The sequence below is a fragment of the Octopus bimaculoides genome, chromosome 3, assembly GCF_046866305.1.
Source record: "Octopus bimaculoides isolate indiv1 chromosome 3, ASM4686630v1, whole genome shotgun sequence".
Taxonomy (NCBI): domain Eukaryota; kingdom Metazoa; phylum Mollusca; class Cephalopoda; order Octopoda; family Octopodidae; genus Octopus; species Octopus bimaculoides.
Genome location: NC_142930.1, coordinates 77,977,339 through 77,990,260, shown reverse-complemented (window position 1 = coordinate 77,990,260; position 12,922 = coordinate 77,977,339).

Genomic DNA, 12,922 nt, shown 5'->3' with positions numbered 1-12,922 from the left:
GGAAGAAGTAGGATGAATGCATGGGTACTTGGAATAAGCATCTGTGATCACCAGCCAATCTCTACCCATAAAATTTATTGCGTGGTCTAGGTGTAAGCGGCTCCACGGCTTTTCTGGTAACATCCATGGGTGAACTGGAGGCTTAGATGGCTGCCTTTGATGTTCGTTACACGAATCACATCATCGACTGGCTATCTCTATAGCAGCATCGATACCAGGCCAATAAACAGCAGTTCTTGCTAGTTGTTTCATGCGTTCCATGCCAAAATGTCCAAGATGCAGAAGATTGAGGATCTTTGGCTGCAAGCTATGTGGAATCACAACTCTAGATCCATGTATAATGCATCCATGGCAGATACTAAGTGAGTTTGATAACTTCCGGAACTTGTTGACTTCGTCATTGATCTCCATGTTCTTTGGTGGCCAGCCTTCACGGACGTAGCGCATCACTGTAGATATCACTGGATCTTTCCCTGACTCTTGACGGAGGAGATTAGCATCCACAGGTTGGACTTGAATACTAAGAGCTTTGATGGCACACACCATGTCTATGTCTTCACCATTTTCCTTTCTGTCAAAGTCTTCACCATTTTCCTTTCTGTCAAAGTCGTTGTCATCACCGAATGGCAAGCGACTGAGGGCATCAGCATTGCCATGATCTGCTGATTTCCGATATTCAATGGTGTAGTCAAACTGGTTCAGCCACAGGGCCCATCGTGCTAGTCTGTTAGCAGCGAGAAGCGGCGTCCCTTTCCTCGGACTGAATAGTGATGTCAGGGGCTTGTGGTCAGTCACGAGTACGAATTTACGACCGTACAAATACTGGTAAAACTTCTGCAAGCCAAATATGATAGCTAGGGCTTCCTTTTGAATTTGACTGTAGTTACGCTGTGCAGAAGTGAGAGTCTTGGACATATTGGATATTGGGCGCTCGCTTCCATCAGGATAGCGGTGAAACAGGACTGCTCCAATACCAACGTTTGATGCGTCACAAGCCAGTCCCAAAGTTTTGTTTGGATCGAAGTGTATCAGAACTTGACTTGATGAAAGTACATTTTTCAAGTGATCAAAAGCTGACTGTTCCTCATCTCCCCACTTCCAAATAGTTGACTTTTTCGTAAGGCAATAGAGTGGCTCTGCTATACTGGCTAGGTTTGGGATAAACTTTCCATAAAACTGAACTGAACCTAGGAAAGATTTCAAGCTTGATTCGTTCGTTGGACGTGGCATCTTTAAGACTGCTTCGACTTTGGATCCCTTAGTGATCCCTTCAGCCGACAAAATGTGTCCAAGGTATTCTACACTGGGTAGTGCAAACTGGCACTTTTCACGGCGACATCTGAGTCCATTGTCGCTTAGACGTGTGAGCAGACACTTTAGGTTGTTTAGGTGACTGTTTGAATCTTTCCCACTGACGAGCATGTCATCCTGGAAGACTGCCACTCCAGGTAGATCATGGGTCAGGTTTTCCATGATCTCCTGAAAGTAACCAGGTGCTGACTTGATTCCGAAAGGGAGTCGTTGTTGCAGGAGTACTCCACGGTGAGTGTTGAGTGCGAGTCTGCGTTGACTCTCTGGAGCCAGCTTGATCTGATTATAGGCATCAGCAAGGTCTATCTTTGTATATCCGAATCCACCTCCGAGTTTCTGCATCAGTTCAGCAGGGAGTGGCATTGGATGACGGTGATCAGCAAGTTGGTCATTAATTCCCACAGAGTAGTCACCACAAATCCGTAGTTTGGGCTTCAGGTTGCTTGAAGTGTGTGCTTTACGAATCGGTACCACTGGCGTTCCGTATTCGTTGAACTGGACTGGCTTCCAGATTCCCTTGGCGATGCCTTCTTCGTAACCTTTGGCCAGGTCATCACGAAGAGCAAATGGGACCGGACGTGCCTTGTGAAAGACTGGTGTTGCGTCCGATTTGAACTTCACTTCCAGTTCAAAGTTCTTGAGACATCCCAATTCTTGCTTGAAAAGATCTGGAAATTCATCACACATGTTGTGACAATCTTGCTGCAGGGAAACATAGGGCTCACTTGAGGTCTTTGGGTATATCCCTTCTGCACCTTCCCTCTTAGCTTGGCTGTCTATGCTTTTCAAACCTAGAGCAGTGTCTACGGAAATTCCCAGAGTCTGGATAGCATTCCGACCCAGCAAATTAAGATCAGAGATCTTGGTGACTATGTAAGGTATAAGATCCTGCTTACCAGTTGTTGGATCCTTGGTTTGGCCCATGAAAGTTCCTAGAACAGGCAGGTTGTGCTTGCTGGCAGATTCATAGCGATGCTTGACATCTTGCAGTCTGTTCTGGATTGTTACTGGCACAATTAAACTGTGAGTGTCTCGGGAAACTTCGCCTAGGATCGCCTTGACTAGCTCAGCTTTTGTGATTCTTTTCACGGGAGTTTGTGAATGACCATTGCGTTGCTGATGTTGTTTTTTCCTACACACCGCTTGCAAATGACCCTTTTTGTCACAAAAATGACATTTGGTTTCCCTGAAAGGACAGTCTGTTGCTTTGTGGGCCTTTCCACATCGGTAGCATTTCTCCTGGTTTGTGGAATAAGACTGCTGATGTTTCTTTTGAGGGCTCTTATTCTTGTTCTGTTGGACCTTGTAAACTTGCTTGGTTTTGGAACCGTATACAGTTTCTTTTGCAACCTTTACTGCGTCTTCAGTCTCAATGGCAACTTGGACAGCACGGGCAAAATCTAGTTCTGAGTCTTTTATCTTAAAAAGCGCCTTCAGAACCGCTTCATTATTGACTGAACATATGAATCTCTGTCTCAGAGCTTCATCCTGTGTGTTGGTGATCGCTGGAAAATCACAGGTAGTTGCATTCTGACGTATACGTGCTGCCAGCTCCTGGAGAGTTTCGCCTGGCTTCCGCTGCATATCACTCCAAAACTTGAAACGCTCTCTCACAATGAAAAGTTTTGGGTCGAACTGTTCCTTCATGAAGTCAACGATTTCGTCCATTATCAAGTTGTTGATATCTTTAGGCGGATTTTGTTGGGTAGCCAGATTAGCAAGTTGTTTGTAAACAGTAGCAGTCTGATTGGTCAGGAACACTTGTGCCATGCGTTTTTCAGGTACAGCATTAGCAGCCACAAACGTACGGAATCTTGACCAGTAATCAGGCCATAGTTCTGTCGCTGAATCAAATGCAGCAAATGGTGGAATCGACACTGTTGTTGAAGCAGTTGAAAAATAGCCAATAGAATCGCCTTCAACTTGTCGAGTACCAAACAGTTTTAACAGTGTCCATATCTCTCTGATGTTGTTGCATTTGCTTGTCCATTTGTTCCCTAAACAATTTAATAAGTTCTACTGTCTGTTTTTCAGCCATTGTTATTACGATGAATAATTTTACGGTAAAGTAAGCATGTATCCTATCGGCGACGCCAATAAACTCTGTTGTGTTTCCCTCGGAAGACTCGTAGAGATAACACAACGAGTTGTACAATTTTAATTATTACATTTATTATTCAACTAGCAGAAATACCCGGCTTTGCCCGGGTTAAAGAGAATAATGAAATCTAAAAACGCCGTCTAGACTACGCAACCCTCAACTGTTAGTAGCTACGATACCATATTTCTACATTAATAACTCTCCAATCCATGCCAGCATGGAACATAGACATAAATCAATGTTACCAACTGGGGACTATGTGTCGCAGTGATAATAAAAAGACTCAAAGGAGGTCTGCAACGAAATAATTTTACTCAACACTTTTCAAGTGAATCAGTGGAGGCAAAGATGCGTCTCATTTACTTGACAATTTATGCACCACATTGCAGAAATCACAATGTAAGTATATCTGAAAGGGTAGTCTTACACTGTTGTACCGTTGAATTACAAATAATGCTCATCTGTTATGTTCGGGTTAAAATTTCATCAACATCAAAAATATATGAATTTTCATGGGAGTTATGGCCGTTATGCATAGAATGTAATTTCCAAATTTCATAAAGATCCATTCAGTACTTTTGACGTAGTTTTGGATAAGAAAACAAATTACTAATGTGTGTGTTTGTGTGCATGTGTATGTGTGTGATGGGTGTATATATGTATAGATATCTGTATGCATGTATATATATGTATATGTGTGTACATATTACATGTACATCTATATATATATACATCTACACATATGTATACATATACATGTATGCATATAGATCTATATCTATATATATATCTATACATATACGTGTACATATACATCTATATATATACATATACATCTCTCTCTCTATCTCTCTCTCTCTTTCTCTCTCTCTCTCTCTCTCTCTCTCTCTCTCTTTCTCTCTCTCTCTCTCTCTCTTTCTCTCTCTCTGAAAGTATCTGTCATTACAGTATCGAAAAGTGATTGTTTCAGTTAGAGGAATAACGTGTACATATACATCTATATGTATACATATACATCTCTCTCTCTCTCTCTCTCTCTCTCTCTCTCTCTCTCTCTCTCTCTCTCTCTCTCTCTCTCTCTCTTGTCTCTTTCTCTCTCTCTGAAAGTATCTGTCATTACAGTATCGAAATGTGATTGTTTCAGCTAGTGGAATAGTTTCATTTTTAAAGTGAAAGTATTTAACATGAGTGTTTTTGTTTCACTTTTGACACGTAATACTTAAATAGTGGAGGAGATATTATGTTGCTGTGGGCTCGAACTCTGCAAGAAGTTAAAATTTTGACTAAAACACAACTGGAACCCTAAGTAAGGCATCTGTAAAATTTGAATGAAATTGGCTGCGTAGTTCTCGAGTTTTAGGGATTCACACACACAGACAGACAGACACACATTCTCATTTTTATATATATAGATTACATACAAAGAACGCACTCACCCAATGTTCGTTATGAATAAACAAAAGTCATGTCCGCCATATTTTTATCAATGACATTCTACTACGACAGTCACACAAGACAACAACAATGAAACAATGAACTCAGACGAACCACATGACACACGGAACGTCAGACGAATTACATATCTAACAGTCCATGTAACACATATATATATATATATATATATATATATATATATATATATACATATATACATACATATATATATATATATATATATATATATATACATACATATATATATATATATATATATATATATATATATATATATATATATATATATATATATATATATATGAATAATTGTAGTAGTAGTTATAGTTTATATTTATTAATTGTGTATTTATTGCTTCGTTAATATTTTTAGTGAGTTTAAGGAATTAATATTTTGACACTATAATTTTTATAAAATTAATAATATAAATATTTTAATTAATTAATTTAATTATAGTATTTTAGCTTATTTCATATATATTATTTAATTTATGTTTCTTAGTCTTATTCTTTAGACTCTATAATTACTTAGATTTTAAAGTTCCATAAAATGTTTACAATATAGTTAATTGTTTTATTATCATTTAAGTTATATAAATTTTGATTTTCATTCATTATCTTATAAATAAAACTTTCATGTTTTTATATCTCTTTATTCTATTCTTTTTCTTTACGCAATATCTTCACGTGACTTCTTTCTAATAAACGCTTAGTTATTAGTATAACGTCTAAAATTTTTAGTTTAAACTATAGCATCGTTGAGATAAGTATTGCTTTTATGTTCAATAATATTGTTAAATGATTTTCTATCATTGATTGGGAAAATATATATCTTTTATATTAATTCAATTGATATTTAATGTTAGCAGATATATTATTTAACACTAAGTTAATAGTATAAAGTTTATCAAATAGTATAAAGTTTACCAAAACTTCGATTAGATTCGTGTTGCATTTATTTCCAATAATATTGTTTGATATTTCTTTTTGATTTAGGGGATAAATAAGTAGTCTTTTTATATAATTTCTTTGATTATTATTTAATATTCTAATTAAGGTCAAGTTAATAGTACAACAGTTAAAAATTTATTTGATTAGATAAGTTTTGTATTTCTTTTTAATAATTTTGTTAAATGTTTTTTTTTATTTAATGGTGATATAATTATCTTTATATAAATTAATTTATATAAATTAAGTTTTTGTTAGTTTATATTAAAATTAAAGTTATTTATATTATGTTTATAATTTTAGTTTAACCTAAAACTTCATTTAAATTGTATTTTAAACGAAAGATTCATTAAGATAAGATTTGCATTTAATATTTCTGTTAGTTTATATTCTAATAAACGTAAAGTTAATAATGTCACGTTTATAATTTTCGATAACATTAGTATTACATTTCTTTTTAATAATATTGTTTAATATTTTCTATCTTAATATAATAAGTATTTCTATATACATTCATTTGTTATTTATTGTTGGTTAATATATACATTCCTTTTATTATTATTATTGTTGTATTTTGACCTGAAGATTAGCTATATTTTTTAATAGAATTGATTTTCGATCGATTTAATCGATTTCATTATATTTTATTTTCTATTTTGAAGTATACTACAGAAGATATGAGCAAATTTTCAAAAAAAGAAAAAATGTAACGATTGGGATGACAAGATGAAAACTTGCTTAATCTTAAGAAAATTGGCGCCAATAGATCATAAACAATACAGTAATTTTCTACTCCCAAGGAAACCGTCTGACATAAAGTTTAATGACACAGTAGATATATTGTGTAAGATTTTCAGTGAAAAAAGCTCCTTGTTTAATACACGGTGGAAGTGTCTGAACACAGAGAAAAATAGTAACGAGGACAACATCACATATGCTGGTAGAGTAAACAGAATGCGAGAAGTTTAAGCTGGATAAATTAAGTCTAGATATGTTCAAATGTCTGATTATTACTCAGGGACTAACTGCTGAAAAAGGAGTAGAAGTCAGAACTAGAGTTCTTGCAAAGCTGGAGCAAAACGAGGAGGTAACCCTACAAAAAGTATCTGAAGAATGTAAAGGGATACTTAAATCAAAACATGACACAGAGAAAATTGAACGCAAAGATTGTTTCCAAGTAAAACTATTGCAAAATAGTCTGTATAGAGATAAAATGTTTTCTAAAAAACATGACAAACATTAGGCTATAAGGCCATGTTTTGCATGTGATAGTATGCACCTGAGGAAAAATTGTCCATTTAAAAAAGCAAAGTGCTTTCATTGTGGTAATACAGGACATATAAAGTCACACTGTAGAACATAAATGATATAATGTCAGAATAATGAGAAAAAAGTAAATATTTTGTCATCGGAAAAAAGGTACTACAACAAACAAAAAATCTGTAAATGTGAAAATTAAAAATACAAGTGTAAAATTGAAGTTCAACACAGGTAGTGACATGACTATTATAAATGAAAAAAAACATGGAAATACGTCAGTAAGCCAAAATTAATTAAATCTAAAAAGGTAGTACATGGTGTTACAGAAAAAAAAAATTTTATTGATGAATGCATATGTAACATAATATTTCGCAGTCAAATGAAAAAGGCTAAGATATATGTATTAAAACATTCATTTAATTTATTTGGCACAGAGTGGATACAAGTATTTAATTTATGGGATACACCCATAAGTGCTTTGAACCTTCGACTGAGGCAGCTATATAGGTTAAAATGAGGCTAAAGAACTGAAACAAAAAATTGCAACAAAACATGAAACACCTGTATGTAGGCCAAAAAGAAATGTACTGTTTGAATTAATAGACCAGGTTAACAAAGAACTGGAAAGACTGGAATGCCTTGCTATAATTGAAAAGAATGACCACACAGACTGGGCAACACTGATAGTTTGCACAAAAAAGAACGACAAATGAAGAGTGTGTACAGATTTTTCAACAAAGGTGAGCGTTTTAGTTGCACATGCTCACATTTGTTCAAAATTAACACACACGATGGCTTATAGTAAATTTAAGTGGCTTTCTTTTTGGTGTAGAGGTAAAGTGTGAATTCTTGCTGAAAAAATAAAAAAATAAAATACTTGGGACAAAATATTGATGGTAATGGAACGCAATTTGTGTCTAGTGAATTCTTAAAATTTTGTGAAATGTTCATGGTAGAACATATAACTACGGTGCCATACCATCCCAGATCTAATGGACAGGTAGAACGCTTTGTTGATACCTTCAAAAGAGCTTAGAAAACCAAATAAGGAAAGCACAGATGAGGTAGTCCTTCAACAATTTTTAAGAGTGTACCATGTAACACCAAATCTGTATACATCAGCAGTTAACTCACCAGCAGAGCTGATGTTTGCAAGGAAAGTAAAGTTAGTTTTTGATAAATTGCTACCTAGCAAGAAAAGAAAAAGTGCCAGGGAAGACATAGCAAGATTTTTTAAAGTTGGTGATAGGGTGTATATGAGGACATACAAAAATGGAAAGCAGAACTGAGAAGAGGGCGAAATTACCAAATACATAGGTAAAATGATGTATTAGGTAAAAAGTAGAAAAGACATACAAAAGAGACACAGGAACCAACTGAAAAAGAGATTCATGGAAAGTGAACTAAAGAAGTTGGAGGAACCGATGGAATAGTTGTACAATATGTTCCAAGTACCAACACCACTGCAGCTGATTGAACCCAGGCGTAAAAGTGAGAGGGAAAAAAACATACAGAATTCCTGAAAATAGATGCCAAGAGAAAAAATATTAGATTGTTCAGAAAAAAAAAAATTCAAAAACTGGAGGTGGGTTGAATAAAAATATTATTGCTAAATAAACTGACACTTCCTAAGAAAAACTTAAAAGGGGAGATGTTGTAGGGAATTAGCAATAATGGTACACACCTCCCATGTGATGAGTGGAACGAGACAATCACTATCGTCTGGTATCGAGAGAGTATGTAGAGTACGAGAGTACTCTCTTTACTTTCTTTTACTCTTTTACTTGTTTCAGTCATTTGACTGCAGCCATGCTGGAGCACCGCCTTTAGTCAAGCAAATCGACCCCAGGACTTATTCTTTAGAAGCCTAGTACTTATTCTATCGGTCTCTTTTGCCGAACCGCTAAGTTACGGGGATGTAAACACACCACCATCGGTTGTCAAGCGATGGTGGGGGGGACAAACACAGACACACAAACACACACACATATATATATATATACATATATACGATGGGCTTTTTTCAGTTTCCGTCTACCAAATCCACTCACAAGGCTTTGGTCGGCCCGAGGCTATAGTAGAAAACACTTGCCCAAGGTGCCATGCAGTGGGACTGAACCCGGAACCATGTGGTTGGTAAGCAAGCTACTTACCACACGGCCACTACGTGTAGACTGTGTTGATAGTCTTGTCTGTGCTGATAAAGTAATTATACTGTGATACTGAGAGGGCATTATAATGATCCAACCCTTTGAGAATAATAACACTGTACGACTGGGGGTTGTACAGTGCCAGATAGAAACAACCTATTGACAACTTTGGAATATAACAATATCTATCAGAGTGACAACTATTGTACAAAGACAAGTGGCAAAAGACTGCTTTGTAACAATGATATTCAAAATGTGATTATTAATTGTATAACTGCTACAATTGAAGGTGAAATTAGGACAATGATTGGAAAAACATCATTTGTTGCTGTTATGTTTGATTATGTTATGTTTGATGATCTGCAAACGAAGTCTCAATTGTTGCATGTTTTATGATTTGATGAGAAGGAAAAGCCTCAAGAAAGGTTTTGGGGTTATGTCAATGTCAGTAAAGATAGAAGGGCTGCATCACTGACTGAAAAAGTTTGAAAATTTGTTAATGAATTCAAATGTAGTCAAAAATTCATCACACAAACTTATGATGGAGTGAGCATGATCGCTGGGCACTTGAACAGAGTGCAAACAAGAATAAAGGAGATTTTTGGTGCCAATGTCATATTTATACATTGTTATGCACATTCACTTAATTTGGTACTCTCCCAATCAGCTTCAAGTATTCATGAATGTTGAATTTTCTTTCAAACTTTAAAGGGAATTGTAACTTTTTTCTCAAAGTTGATGGCTTGGATATCACTAATGCAAGAAATCATTAGAAGGTGATTTCCAAAGCTACCTAACACATGATGGAATTATTCATCTCAGCAAGTATCCATTTTGTCCGATAAAATTACTTCGTTTTCTGAGTTATTTTCAACCATATTAGAAAATCCAGAGAATTGGAATGCTTCAGAATTAGCACAAGCAAGGGGATTCATTGCAATCCAAGAAGATTTTAATTTAAAATTTTTATTAGTAGTTTTTGAAACTATATTGAGTGGTTCAGAGATTCTGTATTCAATACTTCAGAAACGTTCGTTTGATATTTCAAGGTGTATTTGTGAAGTTGAGAACTAAAAAAAAAAATTGATTCAGTTTGAGAAATTTCACTCCCAGGTTTTGGATGGTGTCACTGAACCACCAGAGAAGTGAAGTCGACACGAAGAACCAGAAACTTTAAGAACTTTGTTTCACAACATTTTAGATGAAATTATTGTTCATGTTGAGTAAAGATTTAAAATGATGGAAAAGTTCAAATTTGTTGAATTGTTGAATCTGAAGCTTTTTTCACATTTATGAAAAATAATTTTCAGTGGAAGCATTTTCATCTCTGAATTTCTACAAAAATATATTGGAATTGGATAGACTGAAATGTGAGCTCAAATCAGTTTGTGCTGCAGATTTTGCAAAGCAAGCATCAAGCATCCAAGAAGTAGCAGATATAATACAGGAACTTGAACTAAACTAAGCTCTGGCAGAAGTAACAAAATTATTACATCTGATACGTACAGACATATATATATATACATATATACCGCCTGACTGGCCTTGTAGGGTTTTCGAGCGAGATCGTTGCCAGTGCCCCTGGACTGGCTCTTGTGCGGGTGGCACATAAAAGATACCACTTCGAGCGTGGCCGTTTTCGTGCGGGTGACACGTAAAAGCACCCACTACACTCTCTGAGTGGTTGGCGTTAGGAAGGGCATCCAGCTGTAGAAACTCTGCCAAATTAGATTGGAGCCTGGTGTTGCCATCCGGTTTCACCAGTCCTCAGTCAAATCGTCCAACCCATGCTAGCATGGAAGGCGGACGTTAAATGGTGATGATGATGATGATGATTCTGACCATACCTACCACATCTGCATCCTGTGAGAGATAGTTTTCTTCTTTAAAGCAAATCAATAATTATGAGATGTTCTCAAAGTGAAGAGAGAATGAATAATTTGGTTTTCATTTTGAAGAAGATGAAGGCAGTGTGGTTCTGATGCATTTTATAGCAAAGTGACTGAAGAATTTGCCAAAAAGCAAAGAAGAATTGAACTGTTTTACAAATAACAGTGTGGTAAGTAAATTGTTACCAACCACATGGTCACAGGTCCAATCCCAGAAGAGTCATTTATAAGCATGATCAGACGTACCAATTGCAGTCATATGCAAATTACTTAGTATGTCGTAGAAAAAAGACACAAAAATAAATTATGTGAAGTCGAAGGCAAATCCACAGTAATGGAATTCATATCTAACTGTGGCAACAACACAACAGAAACTGAAAAGAAGCTTATATATCAATTACAGGAATTCCTTAATTAGTGCAGTTAATTAATTCTTGCGAAAAAACCACATGTACCAAAGCCACACTAATCAAGCCTTAGAACCAATGCGATAATTATAATGAACCATGGAAAATACCAAAATTATGAACATTGATTGATTTCAATCAATCTCTTTTATCTCCTGCTGCAATCGATTTGATTGCCATATTGCAGGACCAACCAGCTTTGGCGAAGTTAGATTTAACTTCACCCAAGTTCTCCTGCTGCCAATTTGCCTATCTTCCGCTTCCATCGGCTGAAGGCACTATTCTTTGTGATGCCTCTACTGATTCTACCAGGCCACTCATGCCTGAGAATCACCAACGCTCAGTGTTTGAGGCCCTGCATTCCTTGTCACATCTGGGCATTGCTGCTACACTTAAGCTTACCACTGCTCGTTTTTTCTGGCCAAATATGCATCGCACAATTACTTCTTGGACACGTACTTGTTCCAAGTGCCAATGTTCCAAGATCCAACAGCACATTCGTGCTCCGCTTGAACAGTTTTCTCCTCTGGAGGCCCGTTTTCGCCATGTCCACATTGATCTAGTTGGACCATGGCCTGTGAGACACAGGTTCTCTTATGACTAGAAGCCATTCTAATAGCAGACATTTCTGCTGAATCTGTTGCTCAAGCTTTTGTTTCTAACCGGATTTCCCGCTTCAGAGTTCCATCCAGATTAACTACTGATCACGGACGTCAATTTGAAGCTTCTTTATTTCGTGAATTGTCACGAATTCTGGGTGTGCATCACATTCACACAACCAGTTACCATCCAGCTTCCAACAGGATGGTCTAATGGTTTCATAGACAGCTCAAAGCTGCTCTATGTGCCTTTCCAGGACTGAATTTCTGCCAATTGTGCTTCTTGGCTGTCGTACTGCTGTCAAATAGACCTGGGTTTCTCCTCTGCAGAGCTGCTGTGTGGTACCACGCTAGCATTGCCTGGTACGATGTTGGTGCCAGACATTTCACAGCTTCATGATCTGGCATCGTACGTCACCAGACTTCACACCTATTTTTCTAATCTTCTGCCCATGGGTTCCCGGGACCAATCTCCACCCTCTAATTTCTCATCAGATATTGACAATTGGTTGCATGTTTTTGTTCGGGATGACTCTATCAAGGGACCTCTTGTTTCTCCTTACAAAGGACCCTTTCGTGTGCTTTCTCGTACACCCAAAGTTTTTCCGATTGATATGAATGGTCGTACGGAAACTGTTTCTGTAGATTGGCTTAAAAGAGCATATTTTGAGGTGTCCAAATCTTTTGATGATACCGCTGCCACGCCCACCTTTGAACCTACACATGCACCTTTGCCAACATCATCACCTACACATGCATCTTTGACAACACCATCACCTACACATGCACCTTTGACAACACC